The sequence below is a fragment of the Mesocricetus auratus genome, unplaced genomic scaffold (assembly GCF_017639785.1).
Source record: "Mesocricetus auratus isolate SY011 unplaced genomic scaffold, BCM_Maur_2.0 Super-Scaffold_100676, whole genome shotgun sequence".
NCBI classification, from domain to species: domain Eukaryota; kingdom Metazoa; phylum Chordata; class Mammalia; order Rodentia; family Cricetidae; genus Mesocricetus; species Mesocricetus auratus.
Genome location: NW_024429266.1, coordinates 128,627,024 through 128,639,111, shown reverse-complemented (window position 1 = coordinate 128,639,111; position 12,088 = coordinate 128,627,024). Strand labels below are relative to the sequence as shown.

General features: G+C 39.7%; 1 pseudogene; it reads left to right on the top strand.

Annotated features, from left to right (window-relative positions):
- The first annotated feature begins 471 nt into the window (after positions 1-471).
- Positions 472-10,565, top strand: LOC121136533 (annotated as a pseudogene).
- The last annotated feature ends 1,523 nt before the right edge of the window (positions 10,566-12,088 follow it).

Genomic DNA, 12,088 nt, shown 5'->3' with positions numbered 1-12,088 from the left:
TCACCAAACTATTTGAAAGATGTCACTTTCAAGAAGCAATATTTGCCCAGACCAAACATGGAGCTGGGCACAGGGTCAATGGCCCTCAAATGGTGCTGAATTATTGTTGCACAGGCTTAAAATTGCGGAATAATGAAGGACTTAGGGAAGCATTTTGTTGACTTCAACTTGGTGATGATGCAGAGGAAATGGAGGGGGTGGGGAGCGCTGATAATGAATTCTCTAGTTAAAAATAAGTATGAATGTTGGTATGGTTTTTTTTAGGGTAATAGATGTTTGTTACACAGTCCCTGTGAATAGAGCAATTCCATACATGATCTTCCAGGTACATGAACATTTGTGCTAGCCTAAGATTGTGTACTGGAAAATAACCTGCATCCCAAAAATCAAACCTCTGTTTGAAATACTACATCATTCAAAGAAGCCTCAGACATATCATAAATAGTTTAGTTAGCAAGTGCTCACGAGGCAATGAAGAAAATGGCTGAGGCAGCAGCTGTCCTAACACATGTAAGTCACTGATGAGAAGGGAGCTGAAAAAGTAGTTCCAATTTGGTTTTGTTTGTGAAATTTTAAAACAATGTTCAAATTTTGGGAAAACTGCTTAAAAAAAACAGCAAATAATATTGGAATAGTCAAAAAGTTTCTCAATCCAAGGGAATTCTTTGAAGTTAGTTTGATGTTTTTCCAGCAAGACTATGTGGCCACCAAGGGTAAAACAACTAAATTGAGCAGAATGTAAAAATCTTAAAACCAGACCAGGTCTTAGATTTACAGACCTGTGGAACACAGACACAGCTCCCCTGAGAGTCAAATCCGCTTGCTCAAGTTTGACATCGTAAGTTACAAACACCAGTCACTTCTCATGAAACCAATTCTAAAGCTGAGAATTAGCACACTGGGATGTCACCATTCTGAGGTTCTTGCCATAACTGAAAAACTCATACACTGGCCTGATTTACTTCCATTTTTATAAGCTTCCAAAGTCTTTATCTAGATAATCTTAAATTCAAGGGCAATTTCAAAATCTAATGCAATCTTGTGTCTAGTTTGCCCAAACTGAGGCACAATATTATAAACAGATGTGGCAGACTATTTTCTGTTGCTTAATCTCTGAGGTTGAATGAACAGCTCAGGTAGTTCCATGGAGGTGGCCTCTGGTTGGGGTCACCTAGTTTATGTTACACCTTAGAAAAAGGCAGGCATTACAGCAGGCACTCATGTGAGGGAGCACATGAGAAGGTAGGAGCCAGAGAGCATGCAGAAGTCCACTCTTGCTCTCTGATAATAGCGATTCTTCAAGGGCTAATGACAGTCTCACTAAAACAGGGCAGCACTTCCAATGACAGGATAGCTGTCTTAGAGGCCCAGTCTTTTAAAGTCCATCATTTCTCATTGTAACACTAAGGACTAAGCTTCTAAAACACAAACCCCTGAGTGCCAAGTCATATCCAGTCCCAGAACCAGGATGTCAATATTGATACTATTAAGACATAGGACAGTCATTACTATAAAGATCCTTATAGTCTCCCTTTACAGTCACACCAATTATCTCCTCCTGTTGGCTTCCCTGCAATAACTAGCAATCACTTATCCATTCTCCATTTCTAAGCGTTTTTTTCTTTTTGGAATGATGTGCAATTAGGACTATATGACATACAGCTTAGAGACTTTTTTTCCATTCAATATAATTGGAGAGTCATTCATATTATTGCTGATATCATAAATTGTTTTTGTCTGTGTATATCTTAGTTGTATTGTATTGCAGTTTATTTAACCTTTTGGGTCTTTGAAAGGCTCTTGGATTGTTTCCAGATTGGGCCATTATAAATAAAGTTGCTAAAATGATTGGTGCATAGACATTATATCCTGAAGGTCATAATGAATTTACTTTTTAAAAACCAGTATCACATTGTTTATGGTGACCAGTATATATACATGGTAGTGAATTTTCTCTTGGGTATTCACCCTGCAATATTTTTATATATGTTATTGTTTCCTCAGGGCAGAGAACATCAAAAAATAGAACTTAATTGGACTTACATGCTAACAAGTTTGGTGTCTTGACTCTTAATTAATTTACATACCCTGAGAATCAGTTACGATGAGCAAAGGTTTTAGGTAGCATTCACTTAAATTTCTCTGGACTTTAATGGTTAATTTTTGTAACTATGGTAAAAGCACATAATACCATTGTGAGAGTTAATATTGTCAACTAGACAGGATCTAGAATCATCCATGTGCCAAGCCCCTCGTACATCTCTGAGAGGCATCTGTAAAGGGTTTCTTGGTGTAAGTTTAGTGAGAAGACCTAATGTGTGCAGTGCTGATGAAAGACTTGGTTTTTCCCTGTTTGCCTTTGTTTCTGGGTTCTACAGACTCTCTAGTACTAAGAAAGCCATGGTTGGACTATCATACACACAACCAGCCTAATACTTTCATGTTATACTGCACAATTTTAATGATGTTTACATTTAAAAAAGTAAGCTGGAGGTGTAGCTTGATTGCTTAGTGCTTGCATATGTGGGCATGATGACTCATATTAGTGATCCCAACACTTTAGAGGTAGAGGCAGAAGGATCTAAAGTTCAGGGTCATCTTAACCAACACATCGAGTTCAAGGCCAGCCTAAGCTAGATAATTTGTTTCAGAAAAATAAAATAAAAGCATTATCAAAATGAAGAGTCAAAATTTGCTAGAGGGATGGCTTAGCAGTAAAGGTTTAAATGCTTACGGCTCTTCCAGAAGACCCACATTCAATTCCTAAAACCCAGTCCCAGGAGTCCCACGCCTCTTCTGGCTTCCACATGCACTGCAAGCATGTGGTACACAGTCATACATGCAGGCAAAACATATAAAACTAAGCAATAAAATAATTTTAAATGTTAATTTCCAGTCATATGATTCATGGATCAAGAGGTTATGCCATTGTAGCTTCAAAGGGAAAATGCTGCAGTGTGCCTTTCCTCAAAGGGTACCCTGTCTAAGGAACACATACACTTCTCTCGTGCATTCACCAGCTTTTCCTTAGCTAGTTAGTATTTGATGTGAAGAATGGTGAGGGCTGAACTTCCAATTCTGCAATATCTCATCAGTGCATCTCAATGCTAGCCTTTCTCTCTTCCAACTAGAAAATGTGGAACTTCAGAAGGGAACAAAGACCGAAAACGTAAGGCACAAAATTACTTAGTCGTTTCAGTTCATGTTTGTATAGTTGGATTTAGATAATCAGTCTGAAAGAATCAAAAGAAATCCACAAATGGTCCTTACCCAACAAGTTTTTTGAGGAATTTAATGGGTATAGAGGTCTATAAAATACACTGAAGGAAAAGAAATCAAGCAAAAAGGCAAATCGTATAGTAATTCTAAAGATTACATTGGTAATGTAGGCACATATAGTACACTGTAGCTACAAAGTAGTTAAGAGCACTTATTGTTCTTACAGAAGATCTGGGCTTAGTTCCAAAACCCACATGGTGGCCCATTGCTGCCTAACTCATTCCTGGGGATCTTCCTGCTAGCACAAGGCATGGACATGGTATACAGACGTATATGTAGACAAAACACCCATATATATATATATACATATATATATATATATATTTAAAATATAGGAGTACTTCATTATTACACTTAGAAGGGTCAGATCTGGTGGATGAACCACAAGCCCATCCACCAATGTCACTGAAGTGTGACTTCTTCCAGAACTTCCTGTCCTGCCTGGAATAAGGCAAGGAAAGGCCTAGAAAGAGCTGATGGTGGGCATCTATTGCTTCCTCATCTTGAGCACGGCCCTACTGCTACCCTGGACCAACTTAGTCAAAGTGTTCAGTGTTTCACCAAGAAGATGGATGACACCAGGGTGCAGGTGTCATACAGTCCAGTTTTTAAAAAGAACATTAGGGGGTGGGGGTCATTTCTTTTGCCAGGGCTTGAAGCTGGCCTCTCAGCGGGTCTGAAGAAGGTTATGGCTTTCACTAAAGCTCAGGAGGATGCCATTAGCAAACTCTTCCCACAGTAGCACAAGAGTATCTGGACTATGTAATGAACCTGTCAGCGCTGAGTCAGGAGCACCTTAGCTAAGATCTCAGACATCAGCTGTGTTCAGAGAGCTATTACCATGGTGCAAAAAGGTGGGTGACCAGTGGAAGAAGATTGAAGATCATCCAAACTAATAGCATTTGAAACAGCTGCAACTGCCTTGGCTGTGATATATCACCTCCCTCATATCAGAGTAAGACTTGAAATCGAAGATTTAATATTTCTTACAACAGCAAATAACATTTTCCCCAAAATGACCCAGAAATTGAGAGTTCTTCCTAAGTATAAACATATTTAAGACCAGACATAGGATTGTGTCCTTGCTCAAGAAAATCTCTTCCAACAGGATAAAAATTACTATCAAAAGCTTGCTGCCAGGCTGGAGAGATGGCTCAGGGGTTGAGAGCATGTCTGCCCTTGTAGAGGACCAGAGTTCAATCACTAGCTGAGAGCCACCTGTAAACTCCAGACCTGGGGTCTCCTGGGACACCTGCACTCAACCATAGACACATAGGGTCACACATGGCATATAGACACCCATGCTTAAAAATACATATTTAAAAAGTAAACTAATGCTAACTGTCAGTGGCACAAGAATGGTTTTGAGTTCAAACCTGGCTGAGTACATAATGGAGGAGAGAAACAGTTAGTGTTTAAATAATAGGTTGAAATAATAGGTTTTATGTAGGAGACATAGAATTTCAATATGTATCATTCAGTTCACTGGGATCAGGAGCACTAACAAAGGGTGCAAACAATAAAATGGTGCTGCAAAGGCAGGTAGAGGCTTGGTCCTTATTTTTATCTTAAAACCAAATACATGATCAGAGAGATGTGGTGGAAATCTTCAGAGACATTTAGCTTTTGAAACATATTAACACATACTGCACTAGTCAAATATGACCTTCTCCTTCTTCTCTACCCCCCCCCCAGCACCCTTCCCAGTGGGAGCCCACAGAATCAACTCCATTCCATTGTGATTTAAGGTGAGAGATTTTTTTTACCTGCCCTTGCTCTTTCAAGGTGAAACAACAAAGATGTCTGGCCTAAGATGTGGATGCAACAGCTTGTTTGGCCTAAGGTGTAGTCACTACATGTCTTGCCTAAACAGCAGAATACATAGTTCAGGATATGGTTACTTGATGTTTCAGATATTGAAGGGGTTATTACTCTGTTTGTTCCTTGTATCATTGGAAAGGAAGTCTTTTGCCTTCTCCCCCTTTTGATGGGGGTAAAGTAAACTTTGAACAATAAGCATGGGTGATTTAGATTTCAATGGGTGTTTTCCTGACTCTGTTTCTTTCCTCAATTTGCACTTCTCTTCTCATGTACTAACCCAGATTAGCTGGTAGGACCAGACACTTCTGAATACCTGCTTTGCTTTCAAGTCAACACATAGTGCTTACCTTTTTTTTTCTCCCTGTTATTTGACAAAATCATGTGGTTCTATCCAATTTATTGCAAATGACAGATTCCACTCTTTATGGGTTATAATCACAAAGTATTTGTAGTTTTAATTTGCATTTCTGTGATGACTTAAGATTTTGACTTTTTTCATATATTTGTTGGGAATTTAAATTTCTTGAAAAATATCTATACAGATCATTTGTCCATCTTATAAAACCTATTAAGCCTTCTTAAGATTTGCAAGTTCCTTATACATTATGTATATTAAACTTCTGTATTAGCTAAGGATCTGTAGAGGACAAGAACCAACAGGATAAAAATTTTGTGTACACAAATAACATATACTAAATAGCTCAATCAGACCTGAGAGGCCAAGTATGTAGTGTTTGTTTGGTCCTGGAGGTTGAGTGTCAGCAGTCAGAGCAGTCCCACAGTGGCTGTCTCACTGGAGAGGCTGAAAAGTTGGTACATGGGGGCTGCAAGCTTCAGGAGTCCCAATCCAGTGTCAAAACCCTGGAAACACTGTTATCAGTAAAGAATCCACCAAAGCAACAATATACATAATCTTTTGTCAAACCTTTTCTTTCCCCTTCATCTTTGTGTCTACCAAAATGTGCTACCCACATTTGGGGTGGGTCATTCCATATCAATTAAGGCAATTAAGACAATTCCTCAAGCGAAGCTCCCTACACAGGTGGTTCTAATTTTCTGAAAGTTGCTGTTAAACCAACCATCACAACTTCTACCCAAATAAACACTGACAAACATGTTCTTCTACTCTGTAGGGTATGTTATCCCCTTAGCTGTGCTTTAGGGTTTGATGTGATGCTATTTGCCAGTCCTTGCCAAATACTAATGTCTGTATAAATGCCATAAAGTGCTTCCACTATGTTTTCTGGTAGCTTTTATGGAGTTTTATGTTTGAACTTTGGGTCTACAATTATCTCGAGCAGATTTTGTACAGGGATAACAACCTGTAAAGGGACAAGCTCACTGGGTAACATGGCTCTTGTATCAAGTCTCCAAGGATCCACTTAAGGTCTGAAATGCTAAGTCTCATTTCTGTACTTTTTCTAATTCCAGAATATAGCAAGCCCACTCTCCCATTCCCTGCCTTTGGAGAAGCTAGGGACCTCTGTACTTCTAGCATCTATTCATTACTAACAAATCCTGCTAGGCATTAAAAGTCCCTTGGAGGAAGTTCCAGAGACCCCTATCTCCCACCCCACAGGTCTAGAAATTCATCAGATCCAGGAAGCCAGCTGATTCTTACACTATTTTAAGACTATGAGAGTTAGGATTTTTTTTAAGTCTTTCTTTTTTTTTCCCTTCTTTCATCCCCCTTCTCTTCTTCTTTCTTCCTTCTTTTCTTTTCCTTCAACTTTTGAGACACAGGGTCTTCTACGTAGACCAGGCTGGCCTCATACTCAGAGAGCTCCTCCTGCCTCTGCCTCTGGAATGCTAGGACTAAAAGTATTTGCCTTAGCTGGGCTGTGGTGGTACACACCTTTAATTCTAGCACTCATAAGGCAGAGGCAGGCAAATCTATGAGTTTGAGTATAGCCTGGTCTGTAGAGTGAGTTTCAGGACAGTCAGGGCTACACAGAGAAACCCTGTCTTGAAAAACAACAATCGAAAATTAAATAAACAAAAAGTGCAGAGTGATAGCACTGTAGACCCCTGAAAATCCTGTCCAGCTCCTCCAAACTTCTTTCACAGTGCAGGTGAGTAAACCTTTAAATGTATTAGCAGTTAGGACGAGTATGTCAAATCCACATTCTTCAGGAAATAGTTATGTGTTGTATAACTATGTAACAATGCTGACTCTCTTTCCAATGTCATTGTTGAGAGGGGGTTCTGGGAGTAGAAGCACCTCTTTAGCAGAACTGGGAGGAAAATTCATATTCCAGGCATAGTGCAACCAGAAAAGAGCAGAAATGGCTGTACCAACACAAGGCTTTCAAGCAAAAAGACAAAGTACAATGGGTATTATATATATATTAAGGGGTCAATACAGAAAGGAGACATAGCAAGTATAAATATTTACAGACCTAAAACACCATTAGGATATGTGTTGCAAGATGGAAAGGTTTTGAAGACAGTATACTATCAACAAGGGGCTTTAAAATCTTGTCATAGATGTTTCTGTTCTGCCTGATTCTGCCGTCCTTCAGCTCCAAATAAACACAAAGACATATTAATTATAAACTGTTTGGTTGCTGGCTCAGGCTTTTTACTGGCTAGCTCTCTTAATTACTAACCCATAAATATTAATCTATGTATTTCTACATGGCCTTATCTTGCCAGAGAACATCTGGAATGTCCTATCTTCACTGCAGCTACATGGTGTCTCCTTGGCAGTTCCTTATCTGCCCTCATTTCTCCAGAATTCTCCTTGTCTGGTGGCCCTGCCTGTATGTCATTATTCATCAACCAATAAGAGAAACATATATACCGAAGGAAACCCCCCATCATCTTACCAGCACTAATGTATTGAACAGATGGAAAGAAAAGCTAAATTTACCAATAAGAAAAGTTAAACTTATTTCTGTTCTCAGAAATAAAAACCATTGCAGAAAACAGTATGCTGGTTCCTCAAAAAATTGAAAAACAAAATTTTTATATACTCCCCAGTGTATTTGGGTATATCCTCCAAATGACTGAAAGCCTGGACTCAAAGTATATGCATATTCACAATTATAACTGCATTATTCACACTAGCTGAAACCTGGAAGTATCTTAAGCATTCACAGGCAAATAAACAAAGTGTGGTTGATACACACACAGTATATTAGTAGTTAAAAAGGGAATTCTGAGACATATGGGTCACCTGAGGACATCAGGATAATAAAACACACAAGCTGACCAACAGTGTGATTTCATTTGTATGAGATACTTATAAATAGTCAAAATGAGAGACAGAGTCAGCCACCAGATTCAGGGGGGAGAAACAGGAACATACTGTTCCAGGAATAGTTTTACAAGATGAAGTCTGTGGGCATGGTTGGTGGAGACAGCAGCATAGCATTATCAATGTATTAATGTGAACAGCTGTATTAGAGAGCAGGAAACACTAATGCATGGTAGCTTATCCTGCAAGTCCAGCACTAGAAAGGCTGGATTAGGAGAGGTCACAAAATCTAGAACAGCCTGTGCTACATGAATTTCAAGACCAACCTGGATTACAGTAGGAGACTTTGTCTCAAGAAGTCTAAAATATTAGGAAATCAAGTTAAATTTATATTAGGTGTCTTTTCCTTCAGTAAAAGAATTGGAGAAAAAGGAAAAAAGAGGTCTGTAAAAATTCTTGTTTTTAAAATAAAAAGAAAAAAATGTGTGGATGGATGTGCACCACGTGCGGACAATGCCAGAGGTTAGAAGACGCTGGTTCCTCTGGAAGGGGAGTTTTAGAGGGTTGTGAGCCACCATGCAGGACTGGGAATTAAACACGGGTCTTCTCTAAGAGTTTCTGCTCTGACTGAGCCATCTCTCCAGCCTTCCATTGTTATTTCTTTTAGAAACAGTTGGTTTTTTTTGTTGTTGTTGTTGTTTATTCTTTCCATGACAGGGTTTCTCTGTAGCTTTGGAGCGTGTCCTGGAGCTCACTGTAGAACAAGCTGGCCTGGAACAGACAGGGATCTGCCTGTCTCTGCTTCCCGAGTGCTAAAGGAGTGTACCACCACTGCCTGGCTTATAAATAGCTTTTCATGGATGACTGACTAGCTTTGATTCTTGGTCAGTTCTATCTGCAATAACAAAATACTGCAGTATCTGATAATGGAACAGATATTGTTTCTTAACACTGTGGAGGCTGGAAGCAGCCCCATGTCTGCATTCTGGTGAGGGCCTGTTTAGTTTGTTCACAGTCATCTTTTCAATGTTTTTTCATGGTAGGGAGAAGACAGATATTAGCACAGGAACACAGGAGTCTGAGGGAACACAACACAGAAGTCTTTTTATCACTGAATCCCTTATGGGTGCCTAGACAGAACCTCAGGGAACAGCTGGGTTGTGCTGCAGAGAAAATGGAGTCCATATACAAGAAAGCTCGTGGAGGTAACAAATGATATAAGTGAGTCTTAACAATTACAATCTTAGAGGCTCAACTCAGAAGGGTTGTAAGTATCTAGCTTACAGTCTCCTGTGACCTAAAACAGGGTTTAGGAATTGCAATCCTTAAGACAAATTGGATCACTTGACATCTATAGTTGAAACTTATTTTTTTACCCAACATCAAGTTCAAGAGATAAGACAATTGTAGGCCAGTGAAGCCAACTTTAGATGTTTAACATCGGACATAAAACCAAAATTATTTCCTTAATTCTAGTTTCTTAATAAATACCTACACTGGAAGCAAGCTTGTCCTTGGTGCTCACCCCCTCCTCTCTGTGGCTGTGAACGTTTGGCCACTGTTGATCATGTCCTCAGCTCCAGGCCTGAGTTCGCAGCAGCTCCTTTGATTGACAGTGGCCTCCAGACCCCCACCCCTTAGGCTTCTCACAGGTGGGGCTGAGGACTGAAAACTGGGCAGGTGCTGGGAAGGTCTATCTATTTGTTCTATGGTAGATGGTGAATCTTCCCTTTTGACTATGTCTACTCGGTGCTCCATCTAGCCTTCACTCCAGTCTACTGTCACTCCGGCAAACTTGTCTACACAAAGTGAAGGTGACCCTGACAAATGTCTTGGTTGCCTTTTGCTGACAAAAGCTGGAAATCAGAGTTGCCTTGGGCAGGAGAATAAAGCTAGGAACACAAAATTTGAAGATGCTAATCAGTAGGATTTAGACTACGTTTTGGCATACTCCAGCAGCATCTTTCTTACAAGTACAGTCTACTTGGTGGCCTGTTGTGTAGCCATGAAATAGGCTGTAGCTCTATTCAGAGGCAGTTTTATCAGGTTTTCAGTCAGGGGCGCTGTGGGTTGCTGTCACCTGCTGCTGGTTCATAGCCAACCACTCACTGAGTGCCATGATCAGCTTCCCATTCATCACTGCTGGTCCTGGACTTATCCCTGTGCTGCGGATTACCCTAACTTTCCAGGAAACACAACTTACTGATGATACTTGCATTCTGCATCATTGTGATGGCCCTTGTGCAATGCTTTTTCTGAAATCTAACTGTTCACAGCAAGACCGGCAGATGGCAGTAGTGGCTAGTAGAATGCCTCTCCTGCACAAGCTAATACTGCAGACTGCTATGTAGTCTGTATAGCAACTGATGTCTGCCATTCTGCGAATGAATGGATAAATGACTGTTTCCTACACAAACATGAGAATGAAGAGAGACAGAGGAAAGCGATTCTGATGAGCCAGCAGGACTTCTCTGAGTAGCTCAAAGATGTGCTGTATTCCTGGATCATCCTGTTTGAGGGTGCTGGTTCCATCAGTGTCTATGTCAGCATTACAATCCAGAAAATAGGGTGGGGTTTATACAAAGGAAATTACCACCCAAATTTATAACTTATTAAGGAAGAGGAGCAGAAATAAATACTTAATTGGTTGAGGAAAGGAACTCAAGATTCACCTTATAGAATCCAAGTTCAAAGATATGGGGCCCCTTTGGTAGAGAAAGTAAATGTCATGGTTGCTAACTGAATGTTTAAAAGGCCAGCTCATTGTTAAATTACTCTTACTTTAATATTGCTCAACTCTTTTGTCTGCCCTTCTTAGTTCAAAATTTTTGAATAATTATTCCAGATAAAATCAATAGCAAATCACAATATGTGATTTAATGTATACATTCACAAGCAAGTGTGTATACGGATGGTTCCAGGTTCAATTTAAAGGGAGCATATTTATTGGACTGCACAGCTGTATTTTTGTTCTTAAAAAAGTTAATTAAAATCATTTTAATCAAAAGTGCTTTGTTTTGATCCTATTTTAGCTGACTTCCAGGAGACAAAAGAACACAGCAATTGTATTGATTCTTTAAGAAAGCCATGAGCCCTGCCAGTACACGACCACGGTGTCTGTACCCTTAATATAGTAACCATGTTTGGCTGTGCCTCTTACTCATTCCCTCCTGATACTGCAGTCCTTTGCTGTGTTAGAGAAATAGAATGGCATCCCACACCTGCCTGGGCTTAAACTTCATCAATGCTCTGAGTTACATGGCTCGGACCTGAGCCCTTGGCATGGCATGTTTCCTGTGATGGGGAGTTAATAATAGTATGTGTCCTGAAGTCTGGTGTCCACTGTAGTTAAATCTGTAAGTATGTTCACAAAGGTCTTGCTGCCTGACAAACATTCCAAACAGTTTGCTATTGTTAGCACATGTTAATCAAGGGAAAACAAAGTTTATGGACAGGAAAAAACTTGACACTTACCAAAACTACTGTCCTAATCTCATGCCAATTTGTCTCTCCACAGCAGAAATGTCACTGGAGTCCACCTAATCATTAACTTGCTAGCACAGACAATATTTGATAATGTCTTCTATGCATTTCAGTTTTTACTTGAAATGTCATTATATTATGCTGACATGACAATTTTTGATTAAATGTATACAACAGGAGAAACAAAACAAAACAAAAAACAAACAACCCCCCCCAAAACCAGTGATACTACAGCCTGATATTTGAATTAATTTCAAAGGAAATTTGCCTCATCACGTAATCAAAATGAACAATCCACACACTCAA